We start from the raw sequence: 13,954 nt of genomic DNA on the forward strand, positions 1-13,954 counted from the left end.
GAGTACGGTGGTTCTCAAGCAAAAGAAAATAGGTTGTCATCTTATATATATATATATTGTCATTGTATGCAGAAACCCAATTCTCAGACTGCACATGATAAGCGCTCAATAACAACCAACAACCACAACTATAAAACAACAATAAAGCAAAGGATAGGAGTTACTAAAGACAGATATTGCAAACTGAATTTTGCATCTGTTCCCACATTTGCTATATTAATTACTAAATTACCAGGAAGGTCCCTGTCCCAAAAATACATTTAGTAGGATGACACACCTTCAATTATGACAGTCTTGTTAAAGGCTTGCTCTTAGTACCCTATCATAATTAGATGAGAAGCATAATTTTATTATGTGCTTTTATTTCTGAATACATTGTCTGGGTTGATACATTATATGTGATCCTGTAACCAGCCATCTTGCAATACCATGGAAATATTCTTCTATTTAATAAAGCAGATGATATCACCAAACTCTTGTAGCTGGTAAACTAGTTTAGAGGGAAAAAATAACATGAATAATATTCCCCTAAGCTTTCTCTGACATTGATTCAAATTTAGGGGAACTGAACAGAATTTGGTTATCTGTATTAAATCAGCATCTAAATAATTTCTTAGATAGCTTTTGTGTTTTGGAAAGTACACTTTATAAGACCAATATACGTTCACTGCCCATAACTCTGACAGGTTCTATGCCTCTAAGAGTAACGTTCCTTGTACAATTATAGGGAAATTATATTCTCACTGTAATAAAACCCATCTGGTTCATGTTTAAACACTAAGAGGTTACCATAAACTATTTAGAACTAGACTATCAGATAAATTAATGACAAGCTACATTTTTAACTCTTACATATACAAAGACTTCCTTGCTTTAGTGACAAGGATATTTGCATTCAGTTTGTAGTTACTGAAATTAGTAGAAGGTCATCAGTACTGCTACCAACACACAGTTTTCACTTAAAATTCTTAAATGAATCTCACATTTGCTTGACAATTTTGCATATTAAAAATAGTTAAAATGATGAAAATGACTGCTTTTACTGGTATATAAGGATTCTGGTACAATTTGGTCATTCAATGAAGAATGAAACAGGTTTATTTGTTTCTCCTCTGTGAATATTTTTTTTCAGGATTCTAGCAAATTTTCTCAGGATATTTGTCAAATAAATACTTAAATATTATCTCACTTAGTAATTCTTAACTTAGAAATCATCTAGAATCAGATTTGACACATCTGTGAATCATGTCTACTAATTTCAACAGAAATAAAAGTATTTTTACAACTTCAGAACCTTTTTTCCATTCAAAAGTGGTCAATTACATATTTCTGGACAAGAAAAAGAAATGAGATATTTTGAAATCTACTGATTTTTTGGGGGGTCCGGTCATGGGGCTTCAACTCTGGGCCTGGGCCCTGTCCCTCAGCTCTTCAGCTCAAGGCTAATGCTCTACCACTTGAGCCACAGTGCCACTTCTGGTTTTTTTCTTTTTTTGCTTATGTGGTGCTGAGGAATCGAACCCAGGGCCTCATGCATGCAAGGCAAGCGCTCTACCACTGAGCCACCTTCCCCGCCCCCTGATTTTTTTTAAAGCATAGTTACTAATCTGAACAACAAGAAGCTTCACTGTCTTTTGAACTGGAAGAACAAACAAACTACATTTTAATCCAATGTAGGAATCAACAATCTCATTGACTAATTTCTGTGAAATATCTAGCAACTTGGGAAGATACAGAGAAATAAAACAGATATGTCCAAGCCATTATTTTCATTAAATTGCACTTCTTTGGCAAAGGAAAAGCAAAATCATAATTTTTATGCAACCTTTTACTCCATCTCCATCCTGCCTTACTCACCTTGCATCATTACAACTTAAACCTTTATTCTTGATACATAATTCTAGTTATAGATAGATAACACATGTATATCATAGATACAGAACAAACTTTCAGATAGTTGATAATGACAAATGAATAAGAGATCAAAATAAAAATTTGACCATCCCTTGTTTTGTGGTTTAGTTTTTTCCCCCCGATACTCTACCAACCGTTGTTCTGTATTCATTCCACTATAAAGACATTCTTATCTCATTGTCCCAATTATCATTCTGCTGAAATGACATGATTAGACATTTTCAACTAATCAGTAAGTCTGTACTTTGATTTCCATTCATCATTGCTGTACAAGGGGGAGATGTCAAGGAAAGGGGACATTGCTCTATTAAGCATTGTCTATGAGGAAAGGAAAAGTAAAATTAATTAATTGAGAAAAGGATTAAAATCCTTTTTCCTTCAGCCATATTATAGAGAAGATATTACTAAAGTTAATGGCAATTATGTGAACTATTCTGGGTAATGAAGCAACTTAAATAAACTTTGCTGTCCCCAAAATGCCGATTTGAGCATCGCATTACAATTTGTATTTAAGACCATGACTTGTTGCCTAAACTAACTCAGCCTGTTAAAAACAATTTTTAGTAATGTAAATGTTATTATGACTAATAACAACCTGAATATTCTCTGCTATATCTGACTTTCACTTGGCTGAAATATACACCAAATATTTTCAGATCAGCTAAAACTGCAACCTCACATCAGTTCTTGATTCTTGTAAGGATGTGAAAATACCATAGAAGAAGGAACGAGGCTATTAGTGTTTCACAATGTTTCTTTCCTGTTATGTCTATCTGAAACTTATTTTGTGAGTTTTGCATGGCAACTAGCTCACTAAATTTATTACAAAATAAGAATATAATATTTGGTGCTTCCTACAGGATATAGATTTACAAGATAGGCATTTAAGTCTATGTTCATGTACCATTAATTATCTACCAGTGAATTAATTTTCAAAAGAACAGAAAAAAGAAAAACCATGCACTCCAACAGCCTATTGGCTATGGTAGTACAGGTGACCAACACCTACAAGAAACTATCATGAGATTTCTCAGTGTCCACTGATGGCATCATCACCTCACTAAAAATGTGAGTGACATGGGATAAAACTTTAATGAGTCAAAGAGGTAGTTGCCCAAAAATGTTAATATCAGCATGCTCATTGTCCACCATTACTTATTCAATGCCATCACAAATAACTGTAATAATCAGACCTATTTTGATAGTACATTTACAGAGCAATCAAATATTGAATTATTTCAGTAGTTGATGCCCTATCAATGGTCATGCAAGAGGTGTTTCATTGTTTCATTCATCCGAGGAATGTGAACTATAATATTTCCTATGATTTTTTTTTTTTTTGTCGGTTGTGGGGCTTGAACTCTTGGCCTGAATACTGTCCCTCAGCTCTTCAGCTCAAGGCTAGTGCTCTACCAGTTGAGCTACAGTGCCACTTCCGGTTTTCTGGTGGTTTATTGAAGATTAGAGTTTCATGGACTTTCCTGCCTGGGGTTGGCTTTGAACCGTGATCCTCAGATCTCAGCCTCCTGAATAGGTAGCATTACAGGCATGAGCCACTGGTGCCCAACTTTCCTCTGATTTAAAGTCATGAAAATTCTATTTATTTATTTTTGATATTGGTCCAAAATGTTTGTCAACAGTTTGCTAGAAAAGCCTGGACTCTTTTCTTATAATTCATTTCTAAAAATGAGTATGTAAGTTTGACAGTCTCTAAAAAAAACTCAGTGAACATGACTTTTTTTTCATTTTTCTTTCTTTTTATTGTCAAGGAATGTATAGAGGGGTTACAGTCACATAAGTAAGGTAGTAAGTACATTTCTTGTCAAACTTGTTACCCCTTTCCTCATTTTTCTTCTACTTTCACTCCCCGCACAACACCCCTCCCAAGTTGCACAGATCATTTCCAACATATTGTCTTGCGTATGTTGCTGTTGCATTGGTTCCCCTTCTCCTTTGTCTCACCATTCTGTTGTTCCCCTTCCCTTCCCTAATTCAAACAAATGTATTTACAATACCAGAGTACCAAAATCAGATAGAGTGACAGCAGGAGATGTACCATAGGGGGAAGAACATACAAAAGAAGCAAAAAAAATCTCATAATACATTAAAAACAACAAAGGAAAACATCTTGTGTCCATCTTTTAGAGTTCATTTCACTTAGCATCATCTTATATGGTCATATGTACATATCTATTGAGTTATTCTGCTCATCTGCTAAGATTATCCTAACTGTATACTAATTATCAAAAATGGGACCTATGTATTTTAGGTCTGGCTTCCTTCACTTAACATAATTATTTCCCAAGCTTTTCCATTTACTAACAAATTGGCAGTGTCATTTTATGTGATATCTATCTATCTATCTATCTATCTATATATTAGAGGACCTATTGACAGTTTTAGATAGACTTAAGTCTTTCTGTATTTACTTGAGGTATTTTGCTGTATTAATTATTGTGTGTGATTCATTTATATTTGGCTTCCATATGTCAATCGAAGTCTTAGATGCTAAGGAAAGAGAAACAGCAGTGTGAGCTTTCTTTTTCATTTTGAGGTTATGTTTAAACATGATTTTTAAAATAGTGCTATTAATTTCCAGTGCTAACTTTGTATCTGTTACTGCTTACACTGTGTTCTTAGAGTAATAAAATGAAAATCATTAAGGGTTTGTTGCCTAAAGAAATGGGAGAACAAATTCCATGAGAAAATATTATTGTAGTTATATCATAGGTTAATTGGAAAGGTAACATCTTATTTGTAGTAGTTTGATTTATTAAGTATGGTATTAATGTGAGCCTTTTCATTAGTGACCAAATCAAACCTTCAGAAATGTCTAAGAGATTAAAAGGATATAAACACAAATATAATGGGCTTTCAATCACATTTACTTCTAAATAACCCAAGCAATAAAGAAATTAAGTATAATTCTATTTTTTCTAGTGTTTGAGAAAAGATTAGTGTCCAAGGAAGCTTATTCTATAGTAATTCTTAATAAAATGGAGAAATGTTGCCATTACCTTGCTTTGTGATTTCATATCTAAAACACAACTTTACTTTTTGTACGTTGGTTTTTTTTTTCAATTTTTTCAAAAAAAAATTTTTTTTATTGTGAAAATACCATACAGAGAGGTTACAATTACATGGGTAAGATAATGAGTACATTTCTTATCAAGCATTGTTGACCTCTCCTTTGTTTTTCCCCTACCATCCCTGCCCTCCCACCTCCATGACTACACTCCCTCCTCAAAGTTGTAAGGTTCGTTTTCAACATAACATTTTATACATCTCATTGTTGCAATGGGTCCACCTATATCCCTATTTAAACAATTTGTTTCTTTCCCTTCTTCTCTCCAAAATATACCAACATCAAATACAGTGAAAACAGGGGTTATACAGTGGGGGAGGAACATACAAAGCAGCAAAAACTCACCTTATAAATATGTTAGAAACAATAGCAAGAAAGAAAAAACTACCTGTGTCCTTATCTTGTGGTTCATTACCCCTAACATCATCTTATCAGATCTTTTCTGCTTGCCTCAGACATATACTAATTATTGCAAATAATGGAAACAATGGGACCTATGTTTCCTTGGGCCTGGCTTACTTCACTTAATATATTTTTTCCAAGTCTTTCCATTTCCTAACAAATGGGGCAATGTCATTCTTTCTGATGGAGGCATAGAATTCCATTGTGTATATATACCACATTTTCTTGACCCATTCATCTAATGAGGGGCATCTGGGTTGGTTCCATATCTTAGCTATGGTAAATAATGCTGCAATAAACACAGTTGTGCTGGTAGCTTTAGTATGGTCTTGTTTGTAAACATTTGGGTAAATGCCCAAAAGTGGGATTGTTGGCTCACAGGGGAGCTCTATGTGGAGTTTTTTTTTTCTACTTTTAATCAATAACAACATGATTCACACTTTAACATTCAATAGAAACTTAATTTCTTATGTTATTCACAACTTAATTATCAGGTCTAATTTGACTTTCGACAATGGCCTTTAGGCCATTTTTATCTGTCATTTTTAAAATTTATTTATTGTAATGTAAAGGTGATATACAGAGTGGTATGATTAACTACTACATTCCTTTTTGAACAATGTTACCTCTTACCTCTCTCTCTCATTGTTTTTCCCTTCTGTCCCCCCACACAAGGTGGATAGTTCTTTTCAACAGTCTCTTTTCTGCTCTATCTTCTCTATCATTCTTTTCTTTATTTAATGTATTGTTATTGTAGAGTTGTCCAGAGGGGTTACAGTTACATAAATCAGATGAGGACATTTTTTTGAGACCTTCCCTTCCTTTCAGTTTTTCCCTCCCATCCGCACCCAAAAGAACTGTACACATAGTGTGTAGTGAGTACCACTGTTGTATTTGCTCATCTATGTTCCACCTTTTTGGTGCACCCACTTACCCTCCAAAATGCAAACAATCTAGCAAATAAGAGAAAAGGAAAACAAGAACAACAACAATGGAAATTTAAAAATGTCTCATTTCCTTTCCTTGAAGTTCATTTCATAAAATATTATTTCCCTCAAGCGGGGTGCTGGTGGCTCACGCCTGTAATTCTAGCTACTCAGGAGGCTGAGGATCATGGTTCAAAGCCAGCCCAGGCAGGAAACTCCGTAACACTCTTTTCTCCAATAAACCACAAGAAACCAGAAGTGGAGCTGTAGCTCAAGTGGTAGAGTTCTTGTCTTGAGCTGAAGAGCTGAGGGATAGAGCCCATGCCCAGAGTTCAAGCCCCACGACCGACAAAAAAAAAAATTTCCCTCAATTTTGTTAACTACAATGTGCCTATAAATCTAAAAGTAATCACACTGAATGATTAAATATATATATATATATGTGTGTGTTTGTGTGTATGTATGTATGTATGTATGTATGTATCTATGCATGTATATACACACTAGGATTCTAGACACTCACACACAGAGGCAAAAGGAGGTTATGCATAGGAGTGGTTTACAAAGGCTCAATAAGCCATGTGCATGTGATCATATAAAACAATATAGTGCCTTGATATCTCCATGTTAAATATATTTTCCTAGGTCAGTTTTTCCTAGGTTAGTTTTATGTACTCAACTATTTAAAGAGTATCTCTTTCTTGAATTTTACATTATAAAGTAAGAACTTGTTTTTCTCTTCACAATAGCTATCCATATTTAATCTCTCTTAAGCTGAGTAACACTTTATCCATTCAATCACAGAAAGGAAACCCCAGAAACATCCCTGGACCCATTTGTAACTTTCTGGATGCAATCACTTAATCCCAGTGTTTTCTAGACTATGTCTCCTAATAGATATTTAGCTCATTACCCCTCCTGTATACTGTGTGCCTCACTATTAGGGTGTAACAAAACAGTGAAGGATGTTATAGAAACCAATTACACGGAAAAATTTTCCACTCTAAGGACTAAGGTAACTTCTTCCAGAGGAAAGCATGTGATAGTGGAATCCGGAAGGATGAATAATAGGTACCTGGGCAAATGATGGTGGCGGAGGTTATATTAGACTTCAAAGGAACAGTATTAGAAATACTACCAAGAGGAGAAACTATATATTTTTGAGAAACTCAAATAAGGTAACTACCTTCAACTGAGACTGGCAAACTAAAAGTTAAAAGTTAGAAGATTTCATGGGTTTTGACCTTTTCTGCTTGTCCCAGACATACACTAGTTATTGCAAGTAAGGGAAACCATGGGACCTATGTTTCTTTGAGCCTGGCTTATTTCACTTAATATAATTTTTCCCAAGTCTTTCCATTTCCTAACATATGGGGCGATATCATTTTTTTTGACGGAGGCATAGAATTCCATTGTGTGTGTATGTATGTATGTATATGAATATATATATATATATATATATATATATATATATCACATTTTCTTGATCCATTCATCTACCTAGGGGAATCTGGGTAGGTTCCAAATCTTAGCTATGGTAAATAATGCTGCAATAAACATAGTTGTGCTGGTAGATAGTATGGTCTTGTTTGTGATCATTTGGGTAAATGCCCAAAAGTGGGATTACTGGCTCATAGGAGAGCTCTATGTGGAGTCTTTTGAGGAATCTCCACACTGCTTTCCAAAGTGGTTGAACAAGTTTACATTCTCATCAACAATGCAGTAGGATTCCCTTCTGGCAAAATCCTCTCCAGCATCTGTTGTTGTTAGATTTCTTGATTATAGCCATTCTTGTTGGGGTGAGGTGGAATCTCAATGTCATTTTGATTTGAATTTCTTTTATGGCTAGAGAGGTTGAGCATTTCTTCAAATGTTTATTGGTTGTTCCTTTTCTCTTTAAGTCTTTAGCCCACTTATTAAAAAGTCAAAAGCTATGAACATATGACCAGATAAGATGATGTTAAGTGAAATGAACCCCAAGATAGGGACACAAGTGTTTTTTTTTTCTTTCTTGCTATTGTTCCTAAGGTATTTATAATGTACCATGTGATTTTTTTGTTTCTTTGTATGTTCCTCCCCCACAGTATAACACCTGTTTTCACTGTATTTGATGTCGGTGCCCTGCATCTTGTATATATACAGTTCTCTAGCTTGGGGAGGGGAAGGGAAAAAACAAAATGCTTAAATAGGGATACAGGTTGACCCATTGTTAACAGTGAGATGTACAAGACACTATGTTGAAAAAGGAACTTTACAATTTAGGCGGGAAAGGGGGAAAGGGGGGTGGGGTGGAGGGAGTATAGTTGTGGAGGTGAGACAGAAGGGAGGACAGGGCAAAAACAAAGGAGGAGGTAATAACAATGTTTGATAGGAAATGTACTCATTACCTTGTTCATGTAACTAACCCCTCTGTACAGTATTTTTACAATAAAAATGTATTTAAGAAAAAGATTTCATGGGGATTGGGAATTTATACTTGTGAATTAATGCAGGTTATTCTAGTTGATGTAGAAATTAAATGCCAATGGGTGAGCAAATGCCATCATTATACTCTGGACATTATGTAAAAACTGAACTTTGTAGCTTGAGGGTAGGATTAGAGGGGGCATAATGGAGGGAAATGATAGAAGAGATGAGTGATTAAGATGTATTATACTCATATCCTGACTAATGGAATTGTAACTTCTTTGTACAACTATTTAATAATAACATTTAGTGAAAGTGAAAAATTATGGAATTATATCCACAAATATCATCTTTCAACCTCTAAAATGGTTTCATAGTCTTAATCTGTGGAATAGAAAAACATGTCACTAGGGGATTTTTTTGCCTAGAAGGATCCCCTAAAGCTTATGTTTTAAAGGCTTGGTCAACAGCTTGTCTTGTTATTAAAGGATGGTGGAAACGTCAGGAGGTAGGGCCTAGTGGAAGAAAGCTAAGTCATTGCGGGTTGTATTCTCAAAGTAAATATTAGGATGATTGTGTCTTCCTTTATTGTTCTTTGCTTTCTGGCAGTTAGGTGGCAAATAGTTTGCCCTACCATCAGCCTCCGACCATGATTTTCTAGCTCACCACAGCTCACAATCAATGGAATCAACTGACTGAAACTTCTGATACTCAGAGCCACAATTAAGCCTTTTTCTCCTTTTACAATTGCTCTTCTTGAATATATAGTCAGAACATTGGAAATCTGACTAACTTAATAAGAAAGTATGATCTAGTCACAAGTAACAAGTAAAGAAATCTCTAAGGAGAAGCATTGTTGTTTATTGTTTATCACTCACTTGCCTATGCAAATGCAACTTACATTTGTCTCTTAAACACCCCCTGAATAGTCAGATTTTAATATTACTCTTTGAGTCAGAAATTTTCCTTTGTTGGAAATGTTCTTGAATTTGTGTCATGCACCAAAAGCTCTTGTTAAAGTTGACTGTGTGATGCATCTTCTTTCCAAAAGGCAGATTTGAAAAGATCATTTACCCATAAGTTAAAGCCTTAGTTGTTGCTGTTCTCATTGTTTTTTTGAGAGTGTGAGCTTTCAGATTGCTAAAAACTAGTGAAGTCACTAGGTTTCCATGTTTTCTGTTCTAAAATTAAAGAATGAAATAAGAAAAATGCAGACAATCTTTAAAGGCCTAAAATTCTACAAAGCTAAATAACTCATAAATATGAAAATAGTTAATCTCTTCAATACCAATCTCCAAACCAATATAAAATATTTTAAAATCATCATTAAAATCCATTGATACATTTGCAACTGAATCCGGTTTTGTTTATATATTATAGAACAACACTATTTAATCCATTAAATTAGATATCTAGTTACCACTTTTATCTCACTAGTGAAACTAGAAATGTTAATAAGACTCCAGAAATGTTAGTAATTTGATTGAGTGATTCCAAGTTAATGTATTGGGATAATTTATATGGGCCCAAATAAAATCTGTATTTAGCATGTTCACAAATGAACACATAAACAACCAAACAGTAGTTGTTAAAGACTAAAATAGTTTCAAAGACAAGTGAAAATTGAAATAATGATAATGGCAGGGAAAATGCATTGTCTTCTTAATTTTACATGTTAAACCGTTTAAATAGTAGTAATTTCTGACTTTTAATTTTCTTTTATAACCTCTTGCCTTCAACTTAACATTGTCCAGTGGAGAATTATTCATCTCCTAAAGGATCCCAAGGCTTAATTAATAGAAAAGCCAGCCAAAGGGATAAAGCTAGAGATATCAAAAGTAATTACAATTTAATGAAACAAGGATGTACAAATTACCACAAAGCCCAGTAGCCTAATAGTGACCTGAAATGAAAATTTGGTCATCAAACTGATAACCTGACTTTTTCTGCACCTCTCACCATGAATTCATATTTCCTTTATTTCTCATTATTTTCTATTTTTTACTTTGGACAATATGGCCTGTGATCATACTTGGAAATCACAAGAAACTATTATTACCTTAACCTTCAACATAAATTCACATATTTTAAAGGTCACTAAGATGTTAAAATTTAATGAATTTACAGTAAAAATTTAGTAAGATCTGTTTGGATTGATGCTTTCTTTTATTTCAGAACTACTATAACCTCTGTAAATATGTAGCATATTTTGAAGTTCATTGAGCACACTAATGTCTCCCAAATACCTTTTCTAGGGTTGATCTTCAGCATATAAAATATCCAAAGCAGATTTTAGCTACAGAAATGCAGCTTCAGAAAAAATATTTGAAATAGAAGGAATGTTTACAGTCCCTGAACTGTTTGTTTTGACAAACACAATCTTTCTTTGGCACTGCAGGAGGGACAGAAAAGAGAACCAAATAAAGAAAAAAAAAATCTTTGTTTTAAGTCACTCACTATCAGATGCTAAGAACAGATAAAGGAAAATTAACTCCTATCACTCTCCTGAGAAGCAACAGCAGGGTGAAATTAACTGGGAAAGCAATCACTGTCCTATTCATACTTCTTCTGTGGCTGAAATGAAAGCTTGTTTCAGAATCCATCCCAAACTCTTCTCTGAGGGAGGGAGTGCCTGACTGGTTCCCAGCAAAATATCTCCTTATATTGTACACTACAAAGCCTTTTAATTCTAGGAGGAGCAGAGGACATGAATGATCAAATCTAGGTGATAGGAAATAAAAACTTATCCAGTTCAGCCCATGGAAATATTTGTTGTAAAGCCAGGAACTAGTAAGTATGTGATTTCAACTTTTCAGCATGTGCTGACTATTTGAATCGTCCATCAGCTAATGTCCAACACTTTTTCGGATAAATTTGCTTTCATAGGTAAGAAAACTAAGAGCATTATCTCTGGAGTTAAATTTTGCCCTTGAATTCTTAACTTATTAATGAGTTGTAGATTAAGAAAAAGTTTGAATCAGTATGTCTAAATGAACAAAGTGATTTAATCATATGGTAGTATTTTTTTCAATAGGTAGTTAGTTTCTTAAGGGGATCTATATCTAATCATATTCCTAAATTATATTCATGAGATAATGATGCTAGATCGGTCAGGTTTGGTAACAGCAGAGAGAGAAATTAGTTTTAATTGAATCCGTAAGATAATAAATATAACAAAATGAAACAAATGAAATTACATTTTTTTCTGTAAAACAATGTCTATGACTAGAAAGAAAACTGCTGTGATGATATAAATAAAGTATATTGAGTTACTTTGTTAATAAAATATTTAAAACAGAATATTGAAGATTGAATGTTGTTAGGTGTTGGTGGCTCATGCCTGTAATCCTACCTACTTAGGAGGCTGAGATCTGATAATTGTGGTTCAAAACTAGTCTTGGCAAGAAAGTCCATGAGACTCCTTATGTCCAATTAACTACCAAAAAGCTGAAAGTGGAGCTGTGGCTCATGTGGTAGAGCACTATCCTTGAGCAAAAAAAACCCTTACAGTACTCAGGCCCTCAGAGTTCAAGCCGTAGGACCTACACACACACACACACACACACACACACACACACACACACAGAGATTGAATGTTGTATTCATTTAAAGACCTAAACATCATGAAGAAAGTAACCGATAAAATTTAAGAATCTAGGAATAAATGAAAAAGATGTGGAAGAAAGCAATTAAGACAAAATCTAAATAATATACAAACATAGTTAGTTTCTTAAGGGGATCTATATCTAATCATATTCCTAAATTATATTCATGAGATAATGATGCTAGATCGGTCAGGTTTGGTAACAGCAGAGAGAGAAATTAGTTTTAATTGAATCCGTAAGATAATAAATATAACAAAATGAAACAAATGAAATTACAAATACCTAGAAAAGGTATTTGGGAGACATTAGTGTGCTCAATGAACTTCATAGACCTTGGTTTTAGCTGGGATTTGTAATCAATAGGTTGTTATATCAATGGGAAATCTATGTGCAAATTCACATTAAGATACATTTTCAAACCTTACTCTAAATCATCTTTCTGTGCAGGTATAAGGCCAGATGGAAGCTTATGGCTGCTTTGTCAATACTTATAGAACACTGATGTCTTCTTAGCTAGTCCAAACAGAGCTGTTCCATCTGCCAAAAACACTGGGCCCAAAGGCCACATTTATAGATTGCACTAAAAATGTTGAAATTATTTTTTACTGTGAAGGCATTTTATAGGTTCTGGGAACTCAATGTGTATTCTAAAGTGTTTATTCTCCATAAACTATAAGTGCATTTTCACATATGCAAGTATAGAATAATAATAAAATAATTCTAATAGCATATTCTATGAAGCTAGCAATAAATTAACAATTGTGCTATTATTGTTTCCTTGGGGGCGAAGCATAGCTCATTTGCTTTAGCTTCTATATCTCTAGTCTTCCCACTATGATGATTCATCTTATTTCTTTTTCTTATAACCACTTGATAGCTTCTTTCTCCAAATAACAGAGTGTGTCATTGTCAACCTGCCAGAATTTACTTAAGAAAAGACAATGGGAAGATTAAATTAAGCATGAGTGCATAAGTTTTCTTTTCTTTCAAAATGCCAAGGTAGTCTACCCTCAGACTCTAAGAACTGCTAAACTCCCAAAGGGTCTATTACAAAAAGAAGATCCTTGGCCACAAACTATCCTAAGTTCTACTTTAATCCCTCAGTCTATAGAGGAGTGGGTCTATACATTTCTTATTAAATTTAAGACACTGTTGTAGGTTTTGTATATCTGATATCTCCGTCAAAAACTGTGACCAAAAGGACCTCTACCAGATTAGTATATAAAAATAGACAAGTAGTCCATTGATTTAAAGGGATGGTAGGGGAAAAACAAAGGAAGAGGTAACAATGCTTGATAGGAAATATACTCATTACCTTGCTCATGTAACTGTAACTCCTCTGTACAGTATTTTTACAATTAAAAAAGTATTTTAAAAAACAAAAACCAAAAATAAACAACAAAACAAAATCTATTTGAAGTAATTTGAAAGCCTTGAGTACTGCATAAAATTGGAAGAGAAATAATATTTTCTGAAAGTACCATATAAAAGTTATTCATAAGTATTTCTACTGTACTCAGAATAAAAGAGAGATGAGAGGACAGGGAACAACCTGGCAAGGCAAGCCAACTGACTCAGTCCTGATTTAATACAATGATGCTAGATCTAGATCAAAT

This window comes from Dipodomys spectabilis, unplaced genomic scaffold, assembly GCF_019054845.1.
Source record: "Dipodomys spectabilis isolate Male_0828 unplaced genomic scaffold, ASM1905484v1 ptg000095l, whole genome shotgun sequence".
Classification (NCBI taxonomy): Eukaryota; Metazoa; Chordata; class Mammalia; order Rodentia; family Heteromyidae; genus Dipodomys; species Dipodomys spectabilis.